At 37.5% G+C, this 17,373-nt stretch overlaps 1 long non-coding RNA gene and 1 pseudogene across 1 annotated transcript in view; both read left to right on the top strand.

Moving 5' to 3' along the window:
- LOC122452459 overlaps positions 1-17,373 on the top strand; it is a 454,609-nt gene that overhangs the window by 122,710 nt on the left and 314,526 nt on the right. The window lies entirely within an intron of this gene.
- Positions 13,848-14,057, top strand: LOC122452638 (annotated as a pseudogene).

Genomic DNA, 17,373 nt, shown 5'->3' with positions numbered 1-17,373 from the left:
CCTTTGGGTCACTGCAAAGGAAATGTGATATGAGTATGTATAATTTTGTAAGAAACCTCAAAACTGTCTTCCAAAGTGGCTGTACAATTTTGCATTCCCACCTTGCTTTACACCCTTACCATCATTTTGTGGTGTCAGTGGTTTTGATTTTTAGCCATCCTAAAAGGTGTAGAGTGGTATCTTGTTGTTGTTTTAATTTGCATTTCCCTGGTGACATACAATGTACAGCATCTTTTCATATTTTTATTTGCAATCTGTGTATCGTTTTTTAAGGTGCCCAAGTCTTCAGCCAATTTTTAAGTGGGTTTTTTATCTCCATATTTTCAAGTTTTAAGACTTCTTTATATATTTTGGAGAATGATCCTGTATCAGATGTGTCTCTTGTAAATATTTCTCCCAGTCTGTGACTTGTCTTCTCATTCCCTTGAAACTGTCTTTTGCAAAGCAGAAGTTCTTAATTTTAATTAAGTTCAACTAATTAATTGCTTCTTTCATGAATCATGGCTACTATGTTGCATCTAAAAATTTATCACAAAAATCTATGGTCATTTAGGTTTTCTCCTTTGTTATCATCTAAGAGTTTTATGTTTAAGTCTGTGATTCATTGTGAATCTTTGTGAAGCCTGTAAGTCTATGTCTAAGTTCATATGTGTGTGTGTATAGCCATATGCATATCACCATTTTCAACAAATGGTGATAGAAAAACTGTCTTTGCTCCATAAAGGCTTTGTCCTGCCTTTGTTCATTTGTCAAAGAACAGTTGACTGTATACATGGATGTCCATTTCTGGGTTCTCTATTCTGTTCCTTTGATCAATTTGTCTAACTTTTGGCCAATATCACTCTCTTGATTACTATAACTCTGTGATAAGTCTGAAAGTTGGATAGTGTTAGTCTTCCAACTTTGTTTTATATTTCAATACTGTGTTGGTTATTCTGGCTATTTTGCTTTTCTGTATAAACTTCATTTTGTTGCTATCCACAAAATAACTTGCTTGAAGTTTGATTAAGATTGCATTGAATGTATGGATCAAGTTAGAAAGAAGTGACATCCTGAAAATACTGAATCCTGCTGTCCATGAGAATGAAATCTCTCTCCATGTTTTTGTTTGGTTCATTTTTATTTAATTCATTAGTTTTATAATTTTTCTCATGTAAAACATATATATTTAGTCAGATTTATACCTGAATGTTTTATTTTTGTGGATGCACATGTAAATGGCATTGTGTCTTTAATTTCAAATTCCTCTTGTTCAGTGATGGTATATAGATAAGCAATTGACTTTTGTATATTAACCTTGTATTCTGCATCCTTGCTGTAATTGCTTTTCAGTTATAACAAACTTTTTTTTTTTTTACCAGACTCTTTTAGACTTTCTGCATAAACAGTCATGTCATCTGAGATTCTTACCTCCTTTCTTGCATCCTTGTCTTATTGCATGAGCTAAAATTCCCAGGATACTGTTGGAAAGGAATGGTGAGAGAAGTCACCATTGCTTTATACCTGTTCTTAGTGAGAATGTTTCAAGTTTCTCACCATTAACTATGATGTTAGCTGCAGGATTTCGTAGATATCCTTTATCAAGTTGAAGAAGATCCCCTCTATTTCTAGTTTACATGAGAGTTTTTATCATGAATGTGTGTAGAGTTCTGCACTGATTACATTTATTGATCATATGATTTTTTTTTCAGCTGTTATGATGATTGTTCTATTTTATCTTAAAAATACTGATTATTATCCACTCAATTAATTGTGTGACCCAATATGTGGTCATTTTTTTTTAGAGCTTTTTTTTTTTTTTTTCATTTATTTTTATTAGTTGGAGGCTAATTACTTTACAATATTGTAGTGGTTTTTCTCATACATTGACATGAATCAGCCATGGATTTTCATGTATTCCCCATCCTGATCCCCCCTCCCACCTCCCTCTAATATGTGGTCATATTTTTTTTTAAAAGTCATCAATCTACATAGTTTCATGGTTGACTGGATATGATACTTTGATAAGCAGAAACACGGACTGAGGGAAAAATTTCTTGAGATAACTTGTATAGATGATAGAAACTTTTTTTTCCCCCCAAAGAAGAGAAAGCTCAGATATAGAGTGGTGTGTTTATCTTTTGTTGTCTGTGAGATTTTCATTGGAGGTATCTAGGTCATGGTTATGTATTGTCCTGGAATTTGCAGGAAATCTTTGGACTAGATAAGGTTCCATAGTTTCTTAGTAGCCTGTGAACCAAGACTATCTGAGTTCAAGTTTGACTAGAGCACTTAACAGCTGTCAAGCAATGGGTAAATTAATTTTATCTTTCTAAGTATTTTTTTCTTCATATGTACAGTGGAGTAAATGTCAAAATTGGTGATTTTCAGAATTAGATTGAAATGATGCCTGCTGGGTGTTTTAGACATAATTGGTACATGTAAATGCTCTGTATTATTATTATTATTCATTCTACTATTTCTAAGAGTCACTGTTTGCAGTGTAGATTAGCAATAAGGAGACTACTTCTTTTCCTGTGAAGGATAATTGTGTGCCATGCATGTTTTCAAAATACCCCTGCTTGTGTAACCTGATCACAATTGATTGTTAATGCATGACTGTAGCATTGTTAAGGAATGAATCTCAATCACTAAGGAATTTTTCCACTTTACCCTTGTGTACCTGACAAAGAAACTTGAAGTAAAACCGAATAGTGGTTCTTCAGGGCTATAGATAATGCAACTAGTAATTAATGGTAGCCTAAATTAAAAAAAAATTGCTATTTTTCACACATGTTTGTAGGTAGGAGTTAGTTTAGTTGTTTAGCAATGCAACCTTGTACACAGTCTTGGCATTGCTGTTCTGCCATCCTTAGTGTGTTGACTTTAGTCATTATATTGTTGCCTGATGGCTTCTCTAGTTTCAAATGTGTTATCTGCTTTCAAATAAGTCAGAGGGATGACTGGGAAGGATTGTATAACAGCTTTCACTCTGTTCTTATCAGGAAAGCAAGCATTTTCCTAGAACACCGTCCGGACAGCTTATATCTGACTTGGTCCAAATGGGACACATTTCACTATATAGAAATCTAGAAAACAGGAAAGCTGTTATGGTGACTAGCTTTAACAGTGGTTCCAACCTTGGCAAGGGATTAGAATCATCAGGAGGGCTTTAAAATGCTGATTCCAGGGTTCACTTAATTAAGTCTTGAGCTAGGTTTATTGTTGCCTTAAACAGAGTAAGGATCTTGTTTCAGTGTCCCTTTTTTTGCAGACGATGCCTCTTGGAATTCTGTGGCAAAGAAATTGCATAATAACTTAGAAATCCCTACTGTTAGTAACAGATAAAGGGAAAGGAATACTGTTTGAGCAATTAAATGTGTTTGTCTTCAGTGGCTAATACAAACCCTGGCACATAGAGTCTGTTTAATAGGATGGCTGGATGAGATCCCAGAAATGACAGGGACCAATTCCTATGTCAGTTGCTTAATGAATTTGGCTGAGGAATATGTGATCTTAAGACAGATTTTTTTTTCATAAGGGTATACCCCTTTACCACGTTTTTAATAGATTTTTAATAAATATTTTTATCACTTGAGAAATTTTAGATTCGTTACATTATTTTTTAAAATCAAGCCGGGATTGTGTTCACCCACAATGGAAAGGTTAATGGAAATGTGACAACTTATCCATGGCCAGTGAAGATTGGCCAGTTAGTTTGATGAGGAGAAAAAGTAGGTTTGGGCAAATGCCTGTGCCAAATCAACTTGTAGAGGGTGGACAGAGGGAAAGAAGGCTGAGAAGTGGCCAGAGATCACAAAACAGCAACATCCCTAAAGGAATGCAATGCCAACAGTTACCTTGCTGCTGACAGCTTACAACTGTAAGAACATTGGGTTTATCTAGCAACCAGAATATCAGTGGGTGATTTGTGCTACAGCAGTTATAGTGAAGCACTTCTGGATAGAGTTAGAGGGTGGCTAGGTGAATGAGAATTAACTGAGGAAAGGAAAAATATAGGGTTCAGAATTCTTTTCAAGATTGTTATTGAATACATATGAAGGTGAAGGTAGTGATAAAGAATGATAGTGAGGTGGCTGGAGGAAAATGTGATTTGGGAGGATTTTTATTCTTGAAGATGTGAGATTATTTAAATGGTGATAAGAATGTGCAACAAGAGAGGACCGAGGTGTACAGATAGGAAAGGGAATAATATATAAAGGGTAAGTCTCCCGAGGAGAGGAAGGCATGAGAATGTAATCTTTACAAAGGTCTGCTTTCAAGGGTGCCCCGTGGTTGGCATCCAAGAGTGTGGGTTTCAGATTTTTCAAATTTATGCACAGAGGGGGTCACTGTGACTAAACTCTCAGTGCAAAAATGTATGTTTTGTGCTGAACATCTGCCTTCCTCCTGGGAATCTGGAATTTTGGTGTGTGCTAGGCAGAATGTGCCTGCCTGAGTGATAGCCCCCAGTAAACCCATTGGTACTGAGACCCTGTTAGATCATATGGCAGACATGTCCCCACTGTTTGTTAAAGGGATTCAGGTGCACTGTGTAACTCTTCTGAGAGGACTCTTGGCACTTGTGCCTGGTTTCTCTGGACTTCACCTCGTTTGCTTTTTCCCTTTGCTAGTTTTGCTCTGTATACTTACCTCTGTAATAAATCATAACCTGAGCACAATTATGTGCTGAGTCTTGTGAACCCATCTCATGAATTGTTGAAACCCAGGATGGTCTAAGGGAGCCCTGATACACCATAAGATGGGAGGCACAGGTTGTGGTAGAAGGTGAAGATGGTTCACTGTGAGTGGTGAACAGGGAGAGGGTCAGGAGGATGGATTTTATTAAAGAAAGCTGAGGGTGTTTGTTTTGGCTAGCTATCTGATGAAAGGGAATGAGGAAACTTTAGAATAAGACATTTGAAAAAAGAAAGTAGGCTAAAACAATCTGTTTAGATTGAGAGATCTAATTAGAAAAATCTAAATAGATTGCCAATGAGTACTTGTAGCCTGGCTTCATGTGTTACTGTGAATTTATAAGAAAGTAGTTCTGTGTGTGTGTGTGTGTGTGTGTGTGTGTGTGTGTGTGTGTGTATGCATGTGCACACACACACACATGCACTAATCCAGAAGTTCTGAGAATCCATGGCAGCTCAGAGGAGTTGTGGTTGAACTGTGTCAAGGTCAGGGCTTTACTAAGTATTTGCCATGTCATGATGGTCAGGACATTTATAAGAAAACAATTTATGGGCATTTCTAGGAATGAAAATGGATCAAGGAAGGGTCTTACAGTTTTGCAGGAACATATAGAAAAAGTCACTATGTTCTTATGAGGAAGACTAGAATAAATTACAGGGAAACTACAAGTAAGAAAGGCTGTGAGCAGTCCCAAGATGGCGGAGGAATAGGATGGGGAGACCACTTTCTCCTCCACAAATTCATCAAAAGATCATTTGAAAGCTGAGCAACTTCCACAAACCAACTTCTGAACACTGGCAGAGGACACCAGGCACCCAGAAAGGCAGTCCATTCTCTTCAAAAGAAGGTAGGACAAAATATAAAAGACAGAAAGAAAGACAAAAGAGTTAGAGACCTGGGGAGGGAGTCATGAAAGAGAAGTTTCCGCACAGTAGGAAGCCCTCTCACAGGTGGATCTGTGGGGACTTTTGGAATCTCAGAGGGCAACATAAATGGGAGAAAGAAAAAACAAAAAACAAACAAAACCCACAACCCTCCCCCCCACCACCACCACCACCACAGAACACAGGCCTAACTGCAACTGCCAGCAGAGAAGTATCCCAGATGCTCTTGTCCGCCACCAGTGAGCAAGGGCTGGGCGGTAAGGTGCGGGCTGCATCATCAGTGCTTAGGGTAAGGACTGGGCCTGAATGCCCTGAGGACAATCTGAGGGAACTAACATGAGATACAAACCAAACTGTGGGATTGCCAGAGAGAGAGAGAGAGAGAAAAAAAAAAACAAAACACCTTGCCCATGAAAGGCTCTAATCTAATGCACAGCCTGGCCTGCTCACAGAACAAAGGATTGGGCAAATACCAAAGGAGAGCTAGCTGGCTGCCTACAGGCCCCTTCCTGCACCCCCCACCCCCACACTGAGGTAGAGAGGCAGGTGTGTGACAGCCAGAGTCAAGGCAAGGGGCTGCTCCAGTCTTGGTCCCAGAGATGGCATCTTCCACCAAACTGAGCAGGTTCCCAGCTGCTAACCATGTCTTCCTGAGATCCTGCATGGTTGACATCTGCCAGGAGGGTCTCAGCCTGAGATCAGCTCCCCAGAGGAGACAAATGGCACACCTGAGATGGTGCTCTCACAGCGCACCTGGAAAACCAAGCAGCTAGGACAAGGGAGGTGATTAAGATGCACAGCCCACCTGGAACGCACACTCACCAATCACCTGGTCGCCAAAGTTGCTCAGACCTGGGAAAGACACAAACCACAAGGTCCACTTCAGACAGTGCCCTTGCAGAGCACCCTGGAGCCTGAGCAGTGTAGACCCAGGAAGCATGTGGTGCCATGAGTTGTGGCAAACCCAGTGTGGTCCATGCACTGTGAGCACTCCCTACACATGCCAGTGATATTTCTTTGCAGTGTCCCTCCCTCCCCACAACACAACTGAACCAGTGAGCCTAAATAAGTGACCACATTCACCCCCTTGTGTTAGGGTGGAAATTAGACACTGAGGAGACTTGCAAACAAAGGAAGTCAAAATAAACAAAGAAGAGGGAACCGCTCTGGAAGTGACAGGTGCAACAGATTAAAACCCTGTAGTTAACATTGACTGGGCACTGGAGAGGGTCTATGGACCTTGAAAACAAGTACAAGTGGGAACAAGGAACTATCTGACACTGAACTGAGCCCACACTGCCCACAACAGCTCCAGAGAAATTCCTAGATATATTCTTATTATTATCACTTTTAAATTTAAAAAAAAAATCAAGTCCTTTATTATTCCTTTATTTGTTTTCATTTTTATAACCTACTATTATCTTGCAGAAAAAGACACTATTTTTAAAGCAAATTTCATATATATATATATATATATATTTCAATTTTGTGATTGATTTTGTTTTGTATTTTTATATTGCATTTTTGAGAGTCTAACCTCTATTCTAGATTTTTAATCTTTGCTTTTTGATATTTGTTATTAATGTTTACCTTTAAGAATCTAATCTTCAGTATCCATTTTCACTTAGGGATGTAATTACTGACTTGATTACTCTCTCCCCTTTTGACTGATCCTTTTCTCCCTCAGGTCACCTATATCTCCTTCCTCCTCCTTCTCTTCTCTACTTTGTGAATCTCTCTGGGTGTTCTGGACTGTGGAGAACACTTAGGAACTGATTACTGGCTAGATTGGCCTCTCCCGTTTGACTCCCCTTCTTTTCCTCCTGGTCACCCTTATCTTCCTTCTCCCTGTTCTCTATGTAACTCTGTAAATCTATCTGGGTGTCCCTCATTGTGGAGAATTTTGCACCATCAACCTAGATGTTTTATCATCTGTGCTGTACGGATGTAGAAGTCTTTAGGCTACTATAAGAGAAGGACCGGAAGCCAAAGGGAGGAGGCTTAACTCCAAAAATTGAGAACATCAGAGAACTCCTGATTCAAGGGAACATGAATAGACAAGAGCTCACTCAAAAGTCTCCATACCTACACTAAAACCAAGCTCCACCCAAGAGCCAACAAGTTCCAGTGCAAGACATACAGTGCTAATTCTCCAGCAAAGCAGGAACACAGCTCTGAGCATTAAAAGACAGGCTGCCCAAAGCCATGCCAAGCCCATAGACACCCGAAAATGCACTACTTGACACTTCATTTCACTCAAGAGAGAAAAGACTCAGTTCCCCCCACCAGGAAACAGACACAAGCTCTCCCAACCAGGAAACCTTGACAAACCACTAGTTCAACCCCACCCACAGGGAGCAGGCTCCACAATAAATGGGAACCATGAACTTCCAGCCTACAGAAAGGGCACCCCAAACACAGCAATCTAAACAAAATGAAACGGCAGAGAAATATTCATCAGGTAAAGGAACATGATAAATACCTACCAAACCAAACCAAAGAGGAGGAGATAGGGAGTCTACCTGAAAAAGAATTCAGAATAATGATAGCAAGATGACCTGAAATCTTGAAAACAAAATGGAGTTACAGATAGAGACAAGGATTGAGAAGATGCAGGAAATGTTTAAAAAGGACCTAGAAGAAATAAAGAATAGTCAATCAATAATGAATAATGCAATAACTGAGATCAAAAGCACTCTGGAGGGAATCAACAGTAGAATAACTGAGACAGAAGAAAGGATAAGGGAGGCAGAAAATAGAATGATGAAAATAAATGAAGCAGAGAGGAAAAAGGAAATAAAAGAAATGAGGACAACATCAGAGATCTCTGGGACAATGTTAAATGTCCCAACACTCAAATCATAGGTGTCCCAGAAGAAGAAGACAAAAAGAAAGGGCATGCGAAAATACTCAAAGAGGTAATAGTTGAAAACTCCTCTATTATGGGGAAGGAAATAGGCACCCAAGTTCAAGAAAACTAGAGAGTCCCCAACAGAATAAACCCAAGGCAAAACACCTAAGACACATGTAAATCAAATGAATGAAGATCAAACACAAACAGCAAATATTAAAAGCAGCAAGGGAAAAGCAACAAATAACACACAAAGGGATCCCCATAAGAATAACAGCTGATCTTTTAATAGAAACTCTTCAGGCCAGAAGGGAATGGCAGGACATACTTAAAGTGATGAAGGAGAAAAATGTACAACCCAGATTACTATACCCAGCAAGGATCTCATTCAAATATGAAGGAAAAACCAAAAGCTTTACAGACAAGTAAAAGCTGAGAAAATTCAGCACCACAAAACCAGCTCTTCAACAAATGCTGAAGGATTTTCTCTAGACAGAAAACACAGAAAATGTTTATAAAATCAAACCCAGAACAAAAAAGTAAATGGCAATGGGATCATACTTATCAATAAATACCTTAAATGTAAGTGAGTTGAATGCTCCAACCAAAAGACAAAGACTGGCTAAATGGATACAAAAACAAGACCCCTATATATGCTGTCTACAAGAGACCCACTCAAATCAAGGGGCACATGCAGTTGGAGAGTGAAGGGATGGAAAAAGCTATTTAACCCAAATGGAGACCAAAAGAAAGCAAGAATAGTGATACTCATATCAGATAAAAGAGACTTTGAAATAAATACCATGAAAAGAGACAAAGAAGGACACTACATAATGATCCAAGAAGAAGATGTAACAATTATGAATATATATGCACCCAACATAGGAGCACCTCAATATCTAAGGCAAAGGCTAACAAGAATGAAAGGCAAAATTAACAGTAACACAATAATAGTGAGAGAATTTAATATCCCACTCATATCTATGGATAGATCAACCAAACAGAAAATTAGCAAGGAAATACAAACTTTAAATGATACAATGGACCAGTTAGATCTAATTGATATCTATAGGACATTTCACCCCAAAACAATGCACGTCACCTTTTTCTCAAGTGCACATGGAACATTCTCCAGGATAGATCATAACCTGGGCCATAAATCTAGCGTTGGTAAATCCAAAACAATTGAAATAATTTCAAACATCTTTTCTGATCACAATGAGGTAAGATTAGATATAAACTACAGAAAAAAACTATTTAAAATACAAACATATAGAGGCTAAAAAACACGCTTCTAAATAAGAAGAAATAAAAAAGGAAATCAAAATATGCATGGTAAAACAAATGAAAATGAAAATACTACAATCCAAACCTACAGGATTTGATAAAAGCAGTGCTAAGAGGAAGGTTCATAGCAATAGAAGCTTACCTCAAGAAACAAGAGAAACTTCAAATAAATAATCTAACTTCACACCTAAAGCTACTAGAAAAAGAAAAATGAAGAGACCCAAAGTGAGTAGAAGGAAAGAAATCATAAAAATTAAAGCATAAATAAGTGAAAAAGAAATGAAGGAGACTACAGCAAATCAACAAAAATAAAAGCTGGTTCTTTGAGAAGATAAAATAGACAAACAATTAGCCAGATTCATCAAGAAAAAAAGGGAGAAGAATCAAATCAATAAAATTAGAAATGAAATTGGTGAAATCCAACAGACAACACAGAAATACAAAGGATCATTAGAGAATACTACCAGCAACTATATCCAAATAAAATGGACAACTGGGAAGAAACGGACAAATTCTTAGAAAAGTATAACCTTCCAAAACTGAACAAGGAAGAAATAGAAAATCTTAACAGACCTATTACAAGCATGAAAATCAAAACTGTACTCAAAATTCTTCCAACAAACAAAAGGCCAGGACCAGATATCTTCACAAATGAATTCTACCAAAAATTTAGAGAGGAGCTAACACCTGTTCTACTCAAACTCTTCCAGAACATTGCAGAGGAAGGTAATCTCCCACTCATTCCATGAGGCCACCACAACCCTAATACCAAAACCAGATAAAGATGCTACAAAAAAAGAAAACTACAGGCCAATATCACTGATAAACATAGATGCAAAAATCCTCAACAAAATTCTAACAAATAGAACCCATCGACATATTAAAAAGATCACACATCATGAATAAGTGGGCTTTATCCCAGGGAGGCAAGGATTCATCAATATTTGGAAATAAATCAGTGTGCAACACCATATTAACAAATTGAAAGATATAAACCATATCATTATCACAATGGATACAGAGAAAGCTTTTGACAGAATTCAACACCCATTTATGATTAAAAACTCTCCAGAAAGCATGCCTAGAATGAACATACCTCAATAGAATTAAAGCCATATTCAATAAAACCACAGCAAACATCATCCTCAATGGAAAAAAATGAAAGCATTTCCTCTAAAATCAGGAACAAGACAAGGGTGCCCATTCCCACCACTACTATTAAATATAGTTTTGGAAGTCCTAGCCACAACAATCAGAGAAGAAAAAGAAAGAAAAGGAATCCAGATTGGAAAAGAAGAAGTAAAACACTCATGGTTTGCAGATGACATGATCCTCTACATAGAAAACCCTAAAAACACCACCAGAAAATTACTAGAGCTAATCAATGAATATAGTAAAGTTGTAGGATATAAAATAAATACACAAATTCCTTGCGTTCCTATACACTAACAATGAGAAAACAGAAAGAGAAATTAAGAAAACAATCCCATTCACCATTGCAGCAAGAAGAATAAAATACTTAGGAATAAATTTATCTAAAGAAACAAAAGATCTATATATAGGAAACTATAAAACACTGATGAAAGAAATCAAAGATGACACAAATGGAGAAATATACCATGCTCATTGATTGGAAGAATCAATAGAGTGAAAATGAGTATACTACACAAAGCAATCTATAGATTCCCTGTCAAGCTACCAATGGTATTTTTCACAGAACTAGACAGATAATTTCACAATATGTATGGAAACACAAAAAAACCTCGAATAGCCAAAGCAATCTTGAGAAAGAAGAATGGAACTGGAGGAATCAACCTGCCTGATTTCAGACTATACTACAGAGCTACAGTCATCAAGATAGTATGGTACTGGCACAAACACAGAAATATAGAACAATGGAACAAAATAGAAAGCCCAGAGATAGATCCATGCACCTATGGACACCTTATCTTTGACAAAGAAGGCAAAAATATGCCATGGAAAAAAGACAATCTCTTCAACAAGTCGTGCTGGGGATACTGGTCAGTCACCTGTAAAAGAATGAAATGAACACTTTCTAACACCATACACAAAAATAGACTCATAATGGATTAAAGATCTAAATGTAAGACCAGAAACTAAAATTCCTAGAGGAAAACATAGGCAGAACACTCTGACATAAATCACAGCAAGATCCTCTATGACCCGCTTCCCAGAGTAATGGTCATGAAAGCAAAAATAAACAAATGGGACCTCATTAAACTTAAAAGCTTTTGCACAATGAAGGAAACTATAAGCAAGGTGAAAAGACAGCCTTCAGAATGGGAGGAAATAGTGGCAAACAAAGCAACTGACAAAAAATTAGCCTACAAAATATACAAGCAGCTCATGCAACTCAATACCAGAAATATAAAGGACTTAATAAAAAAAAATGGGTCAAAGAACTAAACAGACATTTCTCCAAAGAAGACATACAGATGGCTAACAAACACATGAAAAGATGCTCAACATCACTCATTATCAGAGAAATGCAAATCAAGACCACAGTGAGGTACCATCCCATGCCAGTCAGAATGGCTGCTATCAAAATGTCTACAAACAAGAAATGCTGGAGAGGGTGTGGAGAAAAGGGAATCCCCTTACACTGTTTGTGGGATTACAGACTAGTAGTGCCACTATAGAGAATAGTGTGAAGATTCCATAAAAAAACTGGAAATAGAACTGCCATATGACTCAGCAATCCCACTGCTGGGCATGCACACAGAGGAAACCATAATTAAAAAAGACATGTGTATCCCAGTGTTCATTGCAACAATGTTTACAATAGCTAGGGCATAGAAGCAACCTACATGTCCATCAGCAGATGAATAGATAAGAAAGCTGTGGTACATATACACAATGGAATATTACTCATTATTAAAAAGAACATATTTGAGTCAGTTCTAATGAGGTGGATGAAACTGTAGCCTATGGTGGATGAAACTGTAGAATGAAGTAAGTCAGAAAGAAAAACACTGATACAGTATATTAACGCGTATATACAGAATTTAGAAAGATGGTAACGATGACCCTATTTGCAAGACAGCAAAAGAGACACAGATATAAAAAACAGACTTTTGGGCTCTGTGGATGAAGGTGAGGGAGGGATGGTTTGAGAGAATAGCACTGAAACATGTATATTACTATATGTGAAATAGATGACCAGTTCAAATGTGATGCATAAAACAGGGCACTCAAAACTGGTGCACTGGGACAGCCCAGAGGGATGGGATGGGGAGGGAGGTGGGAGAGGGTTTTGGGGTGGAGAGACACGGGTACACCTGTGGTGAATTCTTGTCAGTGTATGGCAAAAACCACCACTATGTTGTCAAGTAATTAGCCTCCAATTAAAATAAATTAATTAATTTAAAAAATTTAAAAAAATAAAAAGAAACACTGTGGCTGAATGAAAAAACTGAATAGGTAAGAGTAGTGCCTAGAATAGGAGCTCCTCCAAAAACAAAAACCAATATCCTGACTTCAGGAACCTAAGAATGTGACATTTTATTTGGAAAAGGGTCTGTGCAGATGCTAATTAAAAATTTCAGGATGAAATCATCCTCGTTTATCCAGGTGGGCTCTAAATCCAGTGGCATGTATCCTTCTAAGAAAAGCATGACAAGGTAAGATCTCATGAGATGGAGGCAGATTTTGGAGTTATGCAGCCACAAACCAAGGAAATCTTGAACCACTAGAAGCTGGAAAGTGGCAAGAGGAACTCTCCTCTACAGACCACAGGGGGAGTGTAGTTCTACCATACATTGGCTTTTGGATTTCGGGCATCCAGAAGTGCGAGAGATAAGTTCTGTTGTTTTAAACCACTCATATTTTGGTAATTTGTTATAGGAGCTCTGAGAAACTAATACAGTGACTATGGATATGGGAGAAGAATATTGAGTCTATTATTCCTGTGTTAAGCCTCTCTCAGAATGAAGATAGGATCTAGAAAACAGAAAAAAGCAAGTAGGGATAATATGAGATATATCAAAAGCAGTATATAAAACAATATATGCAATTTATCTATAAGATATGAAATATTATGCAAGTGAAGCTATGTGTCTTCATTTCTTCTATTCATGAGAAGTTTTTAAAATTCAATGAGGGTTTATTTTTATTAATAATAGCTATTTTTGCAGCCAGTTAAGCTAACTGTGCCCTTTTCCCTATGAGGGCCCAGTGTGCAGTAGCTACAGACAGCTACTGGAATATTCAATTCCTATATTTTGATCTTGGAGAGTTGGATAAAATATTTATCATATGCCTGGCTCATATCTTAATCCTTGGTAGTGTATGCAGCCTGTTGCCTGTACAGGTAGCCATAAGGGACCTTGGAGACAACTCTTTCCAGTGGACATTCAAGACTGGCATGCTGTCCCCTGTCTAGGCTCCAGAAAGGTATGTGCAGCGCCTTTGGGAAGCTCCAGGACACAGTGGCCAGGGTCCACATTGGCCAAGTCATAATGTTTTTATATCTGCACCAAACTGTAGAGCAAGGAGCATGTGACTGAGGCAGTCCGCAAGGCCAAACTCAAGTTCCTTTGGTGCCGGAAGGTCCACATCTCCAAGAACTGGGGATTTACTAAGTTTAATGCAGATGAATTTGAAAACATGGTGGCAGAAATGCAGCTCATCTGATGCATCCCTAATTGTGGTCCCCTGGACAAATGGCTGGCCCTGCACTCATGAGAGCATTGGCACTGTTTGCTCCTTAATTATGCCCACCAATAAATCCTATTTTCCTGTAAAAAAAATTAATAGTTATTGTTTTATCTCAAATATCTTCTTTCACTTCATTATTTGATGACAAGAACATTCAGTTTTACTTTGATGCCTAAAAATGAACATTTGCCAAAATAAAAATATGCCCAAATTGGCATAATTATTTCTGGGAAAAAGGAATCCACACTTTCACATGTAGCACACCATGCTACCACCCCTAATTATTTCTGCTAGAATATTCAGTTCCTATATTTCAGTCTTGGAGAGTTGGAGGAAATATTTATCATATGCCTGGCTCATATCTTAAATCCTCATGTCAACCCTATTGGGATTGATATATCAACTCTTGCTCTTGTCCAGAGAAATTATTAACCTCCATAGTCAGTTCAGGGCAATTCAAAAACTTAAAACTAGGTTTGTTGAACTTCCAAGACTGTACTATTTCTCCTTCACCAGATATTTTTGAAGCAAGAAAGGAAGGTGCACTTTAGTTATGTTTCTTCTTCCATAAAAATGAGGATTTTCTCTGGGTTTTGTGTTAAATGTCAAATGAGTGGTTTAAATTATGAGGGGTTGCATTGTTAAAACTAACAACGGCTTGGTGGGGTCATTTTGCTTAATTGTTGTGGCATCTTTGAAATATCATATCATTTTAGCACTTGCCTAATCTATAAAATGATGTGATACATTTTAACAGCTCTGTTTTGTATCTGGCCTTTTATATCTGGCATCATGTTTTATGGTCCATCAGCTATGTAGTAGAAATAAGCACAAATATTTTGTGCATGGCATAAAATGTACTCAGAGCCTTTCATTTCACTTGGATAGACTCTCTACAGAAAATAGAATATTATTAATTCTAAATCTAGGAAAATATGTTAATGTTATAATACAAATAAATGCTACAGGATATATATGCCTTTTAATTGCTTTTTTCCTTCATTGTGGTCTGGTACCCAATTTATTAAATCGTTATAACCACCATATTCTAATTTCCATGCAAATGGCCAACTATTTGGAATATAAATATCTTCATTAAAAAAAACTCATGCAATTTTGCTCTAAAAAAGTGTTAGTTTTATATCATTGCAATTGATATCTATCCCTAGAGAAATAGTCACCATGATAGTCTTCAGTATACTGATTTTTAAAAACTAAACTAAAACAATTGATTGTAATGCAATCAGTAAGATAATTTGCAAGAAATAGTGATACTGCAGAAAAAAGGAAGAAAGAAATACTTTTTTCTTGCATCCTATAGTTTGCCTTTTCATTTTCTTAATGGTAAAATTTTAAGAAGTTTTAATTTTTATAAAGTCACTTTAACAATTTGTTTTTCACTTTTCTTTTTACTGTCAACTAAGAAATCTTTGCCTACTCTATTAATTGTGTAGAAATTTTCTTCTGTATTGTATTATTGCTGCTTCTATATTTTCAGTTTTAATGCTTATATGTAGTTAGTTCTGAAACTCCAATACTTTGGCCACCTGATGTGAGGAACTGACTCATTTGAAAAGACCCTGATGCTGGGAAAGATTGAGGGCAGGAGGAGAGGGAGATGACAGAGGATGAGAGGGCTGGATGGCATCACCGACTCAATGGACATGAGTTTGGGTAAACTCTGGGAGTTGCGGATGGACAGGGAGGCCTGGTGTGCTGCGGTTCATGGGGTCGCGAAGAGTCGGACAAGACTGAGCAACTGAACTGAACTGATAGTTCTATGAAAGTGAAAGTTGCTCAATCTTGTCTGACTTTTTTCGACCCCATGAACTATACAGTCCATGGAATTCTCCAGGCCAGAATACTGGAGTGGGTAGCCTTTCCCTGCTCCAGGGGATCTTCCCAACCCAAAGTTGGCTGAAGTTTCTTTCTTTCTATAAAGGGTATCCTTTTCTTCCAACCCTATTTGTTAAGTTACATACGATTCACTTTGATACTTTCAAGTCTGGTTCATCGGCTTTCTTTATATAGGTCTAGAGTAGCTTTTACCCTAGCAATTATTCAACCTTACAACTGAAGTCTTTCCTTTTGACTTTTATACAAAATGGTTTAAGTGATCAAGGCAGAGTAACGCTATGGCTGGTGGGATCTTAAAGCCTCCCAGTCCTGTGTGAAGTTGTGTGAACTCTAAAGTTTACAGCTCCCGTTTTCCTCTGTGCTTGATATTGTGGAATTTCATCTCACAAATCTATGTTTCAGTATTCGGCTGAGATCTGAGCAGTCCACTATGTTGATTTCTGGGCCTCATTTACTTTTTATATTCTCTTGCCTTTTTGCAGGCCTGGAAATTTCCAGCCAGCTCAGATTTCCTGATTTTAGATTCTGTCTCAACTGAAAAAAGATGTTGACGAACTTCCTGGTACTCTTTACTTGCTAAGTTGTCTGAAATGTGCCTGGAAGCAAGCAAGTGTCAGTGATATTTTTTTCCCTTCTGAGAAGACAATTTCCCTTCATAGCAGATAATTGACTATTGATCAATATCTAAAAGCAATGATTGTATGTGTCCATATATATTACATGTACTACATATATTTAAGGTGGAAGGATAGAATTTTTCCCTCTTGCTCCATGAAGGATTCAACTCTAGGCAATTATTTTTAACTTACTTTTTAAACCAATACTGGCAAGATGTTATTTACTGTCAATTTACTGAGTATAAAATTCATATTTGGAAAGAGTAAGAAAATTCCCAAAGTTTAAGCCACTGATAAGTCCTTAACTGAAGATTTCAAATTGTGTGTGCTTTATTTTACACCCATGTGAATTTCTATTATCCCATCTTGCTAATATTTTGATAAAAATAAGGGCAACTCAGGCATTGACAAGAGTAGATATAGATGTGTGTCAGACAGCTTCTGATATGAAAAGTATCTCTATGATTGATTGATAAGTGTGAATGGAGACAAATGGAGTGAGATACTGCCAAGTATGTTGTCT

Source organism: Cervus canadensis, chromosome 13 (genome assembly GCF_019320065.1).
Source record: "Cervus canadensis isolate Bull #8, Minnesota chromosome 13, ASM1932006v1, whole genome shotgun sequence".
Classification (NCBI taxonomy): domain Eukaryota; kingdom Metazoa; phylum Chordata; class Mammalia; order Artiodactyla; family Cervidae; genus Cervus; species Cervus canadensis.
This window is presented reverse-complemented; position numbering and strand designations above follow the sequence as displayed.